This window comes from Pezoporus flaviventris, unplaced genomic scaffold (assembly GCF_033815535.1).
Source record: "Pezoporus flaviventris isolate CSIRO_AGI_PZ_B2104156 unplaced genomic scaffold, CSIRO_AGI_Pfla_v1 ptg000006l, whole genome shotgun sequence".
NCBI classification, from domain to species: Eukaryota; Metazoa; Chordata; class Aves; order Psittaciformes; family Psittacidae; genus Pezoporus; species Pezoporus flaviventris.
The window spans coordinates 11,088,474-11,093,359 of record NW_026892554.1 but is presented as its reverse complement, the minus strand read 5'-3'; the positions used below and the strand labels follow the sequence as shown (position 1 = coordinate 11,093,359).

The 4,886-nt window shown below is 35.4% G+C and overlaps 1 long non-coding RNA gene across 1 annotated transcript; it reads right to left on the bottom strand.

Moving 5' to 3' along the window:
* Positions 1 to 765: 765 nt before the first annotated feature.
* Positions 766 to 4,103, bottom strand: LOC133265957 (uncharacterized). The gene is made up of 2 exons (XR_009742200.1): positions 3,240 to 4,103; positions 766 to 1,091 (listed from the first exon to the last, which is right to left on the bottom strand). It is a non-coding gene; the product is annotated as an uncharacterized LOC133265957 (long non-coding RNA).
* Positions 4,104 to 4,886: the final 783 nt, after the last annotated feature.

Below are 4,886 nucleotides of genomic sequence, written 5' to 3'. Positions count from 1 at the left end.
AATGATTGCTTAGTTTATTCTTAAAAGAACAGTAATTTAGATTATTTTATTATGTTCCAGACAATGATTGCCTAACCAGATAATGTAAGCAAAGTTAAGTAAACTGGAAACAGAGTTCAATTACAAAAATCATTCCTTGGAACTTTGTAGAGATGAATTTGTAGTTGAGAAATACCCGATAATTCAGTTCACAGTGCAGGGAAAGTTATTGCAGTATCAGTGATGACGAGGTAATGCAGAGAAAGCTTTAGCCAGGGAGTAAATAATGTGATTGAAGAAAGCATGTCAGAAGCTAGTGTAATATCACTGTAGAAGACTTCTAATCATAGGCTTTTTAGGCACAAAATTGTGTCCCAGATATAAATATTACAGTGGCCAAATGGTTTTAACTTATGAGATACATTATTCCTCAGGAAGTACTGTGACATTTGAAAAACAGACATACATGCTCTTATCCTCTCCTTATTTGCATTACAGCAATAAAACGGTGTCACTCCTTATTTCAGTTCAATATACCTTAATATGATCTTCTGGAACCATATACACAAGTCTTAAAAGCAGCTTGCATCACTGCTGGTGTACAAAGTAAGTTCTAGTCACTTCAGACACCTATGAACATAGAATTAGATACAGATAAATCAGTCTCAGACCACTGGGAAAAACGCAGCCCGGTAGCTATAAATTGTTCAGCATAATGTAAATACTTATCATAATGTAAATCCTTGCCATCACAGGTAGATTTGGGGGAGAGGTTCTGGGGTTGGGTTTGTTTACTTAAACAATTTCAAGCACAGTACATCTATTATCATTCCTATTTATAGATACCGAAAGACACTGCATGAAACCAAAAGGAAGGCAAGAAGATGGCACTGATGAAGACAGGCTGAGAAAGGATATCCTCTAAAATTTTTGTTCCATGAGTGACCATGCATCTCAATTCATTCTGTTAACAGTTTTATGACATAAACAAATCTATCCTACCCTGTAAAGCGTATCACAGTGCCTTGAGGGAATTGGCTGATGTAGTTGCCAAGCCATTTTCCATCATATTTCAAGGGTGCTTCTCAGAAAGATGGAGAGAGACTTTCTACCTGGGCCTGTAGTGACAGGACAAGAAGCAACAGTTCTAAACTGAATGGGGTAAGATGTAGATTGGTTGTAAGGAAAAAAGTTTTACATTGAGGGTGGTGAGACCCTAGAATAGGTAGACCAGAGAAGCTGTGGCTGCCCCATTGGAAGTGTTCAAGGCCAAACTGGATGGGGCTTTAAGTAAACTTATCTAGTGAAAGATGTTCCTGCCCATGGCAGAGGTTTGAACTAAAAGATCTCTAAAGATTCATTCTAATCATTCTATGATTCCTTGGTTAAGAAAAGTTTGTAGATCAGCAGTGCTCCTCAAAGCTTCCACTCCCCCCCCCAAAAAAACAAAACAAAACCAACCAACCAAAAAAAACCACCAAAAAACAAACCAATCAAAAAAAAACCAAAACCTGTGAGGACATCAACAGTATTGTGAAAGTAATTTCTTCAAAGAACAGTATCTCTCCATAAGGACTACCAAAACCACATGAATAGAATGATTCTGGGGGAAAATGCTTAAGATTCACCCTTACAGAACATTACTCAGCAACATAAAATGAAGTCTACTGAAATCGATCTGCTTCACAGGAAGTGGAACTCTTGACCTATGAAGTAAAAAAAAACAGTTATGTTTTGAGTTTGGGGAGCATTGGGGTTTTCTTTTGGGGTTGTGGGGTGTGGAGGGGGGTGTTAAAAGGTAATTTGTACATTGGGTAAGACATTCTCAGATTTTCCTAAGACAAATGAAAAATACGTCATTACGACATCACCACATCCTGTATATGATTGTATAAACCTAACTTCTGAGTTGTCACTGATGTATTTTATGAGAATTATCTGTAGAAAGCTTGGGGTTTTTTATTCCACAAGTAACTTGTCCTTTCAAAATATTCTAAGTATACAGACTCCGTGTACAAATTAAGTATACAGATTTCGTAGGGTATCTGTTGGTGTTGGAATGAAGCATCTACACTAAACCAGAAAGTATTAACTTGCTTTCTTACCCATTACTAATTCAATGGAGAATTTTAATAGCAAAATGACAAAATAGTGCATGGGATTAATTACCTCCCAAACCAGTATTTGATACAGTGTGCAAATGACACAGGTTATAGTTATTTTTAAAATAATTTACCTGCATTTATAAATGCTAAATCTTACCTTGACACCCACAAGCAGTGTGAGATAGAGCAAGATTACAGGATTATGAATGATAATACATCAAGAAGCTCTACTTTCTCTCCATATTTCTAAAAGAAACATGCTTTTTTTCCTCATTCTGAGTTTATTTGCACTACTTCCATCTCCTGATGTAAATATTTTACCTTCTGGAAGCAGTGAAAAACATGACAGTTCATCGTAATTTCATTTTAGCAGGCACCCCAGATCTCATTCAGGAGTACACTGATATAGTATACAGCTATGTATGTATATGTATATACACCACTCCAATTTAAATGTACTTTCCCTGACCTGGTGAGCTAAGCTGCTTATAAATCATCACCCCTACAAGTGTTTCTTGGCCCAAGATACGTAAGAATCAAACGTTTCCATATGAGACAACTTTTCCAACAAAATCACACTCAAGTAGAAACCAAATGTTAACCAGTTAGATCAATAAGTAAATAAGTAAGAATTTTTTTCATGAAATCTTAGGACTTGAAATGACTCAAGACAACCTAAATCACCTTCTGCCTCAAAACAGTTAATATATAAAGCTAAGAAATGTGTCAAAGAGCTTTTCCTCTAGCCATAAGGCTTACTAATGCTCTAGCAGACTAATTAGATACAGTTTCCCCATAACAAATTTGTTCTGACTGTTATCTTGGTTTTCAGTTTACAAATATTTTGGTCATTTGTGGTAATTAACTTAAAAAAAAAATCCAATGGATAATTCATTAACAGGCAGTAACATAAAACCTCAGTACAGATACATTAGATTTGTTACTTTGCTGTCAAATGGATTGCTTGCATGTCTCCTGCATATGGCAGCCTCAAGTAAAAAAAATTAAACTGACTCTAAAAGAGCCAGATTAAGTGTTAGAAAAAGGTGCTCAGCATATAATGCAGATAATGATCAATTCTTGCTATTGTGATAAATTGCAACTAGTTCCTATTCAGTTAATGTCTACCATCTGTCATTACAATAAGATAGTTACCTTTTTAGAAAGAAGCCACTGGTGAAGTGGTAAAATATTCAAGTCCTTGATTTTCTTCTTACCTAACCCAACAGAGCCATTTCAGTCACTTGTGAAAGATTCCTGTTGTAAAAACAAAAAGCTCATTTGACATTTGAGGTTGAGCTTTACTCATCTGTCCGCTTCCTGGAGCCTGAAACTTTGACATAACATTAATCCTGAGCAGCTGCTTCACTCAAAAAAAAAATTAATTTGTTTTGGAAAGCTATTCTAAAAGTGCAAGTAGGCAATTAATAAGCAAATGCATCATTTAACAAAAAACTTAACAAATACTTGAATTGTTTCCTGATAGTATTAATTTTGATGAAAACTTTAAACTGGAATAGCCTCTGGAATAACCTTCCTGTTCACTGTACTACTGCATAGTGCCCCCAAAATGCAGATTGTTAATCACCTGATCCTAGTCTTTTGCAAACAGTAATGTTGAGCACAGTGCTATCAAAAATAGCAAAAAATATGAAGATACAGCAATAAATTTAGGAACTATGTAGTTGAAAGAAAACATGTTTTCCATGCTAGACTCAAAGTTTCAGATTTCTGTCGCTACTAAAATTATTGCCTGTTGTTCCCTTAAGTAAATTATCAATTCACTGACAAATGTAAGTTACTGATGTACATATTCCTTCCAGATGTTATATTTCCCACAGCCCTCTTGATAAGAAAAAGCACAAGCAGATCTTATTGAGCTTGATGTTATAAGTGTATGTCTATAATTATAAACAAACGGAAAATACCCTTAACTATTATTTGCTCTTGATTGTGTTTAGCACTAGCAGATAGGGTTGTCTTTCCCCTTCTATGTCTCCTACATATTATTCTGCCCCCAAAAAAATTTCCAGGAATTTCTGTCCTATATGCACTCTTCACATCCTCAGGATAGGAAGCATCAGGGCAAGAAAGTTATATTGTCAGCAAAAAACATTATCCATAAATCCCCAGCTCCTAAGTAATTCATTGATTAAGCCATGTCATGTACAGTCAAAGCGACCAAAAATCACAGTTCTTAAGTAGACTCTTCAAAGGCTTGTCACCTGATGCTGAGACAACTGTAACACTTGTCACAGTGTTGCTATTGTCAAATTACTATTTCTGTTTTAAACATTCAGTAGAAGTCTACCTGGTCAAATAACTCCGTATCTAGTACAGGCAGCAAAGTATAGATGATATTGAAGAGGGTGATACATTGGAAAGGATGACAGCTGATGCAAAAAAATAGTATGAACAAAACCATTTTAAAGATTTCCAGTGGTAGTTTCTTGGAATAACAGAAGACAACAGAGTATATGAATTTTCATAACAGGCAATAAAAGATACCTAAGGATTTAGTGGCTTATCATCTATAGTACTGATAACATAATACGGAATCATTGGGAGAAATAAAATATTCATTAAGCATTTCTCTGCATAAGAAAAAGCTTAAAGTATATATACAATCTGAAAGTGACAGTGTCAAAAGAGAAGATAGTAAAAGTGTTACTATCCATGGAGTTGTGTTGCTTCTCAGGGTTCAAGTATGTGGTATTGCCACCCTCCATTCAAGTCATCCTCTTAACAACCACTGGACAAACTGGCTACATCTTAAGCAATGAAGCAAGAGGAATACCTGGA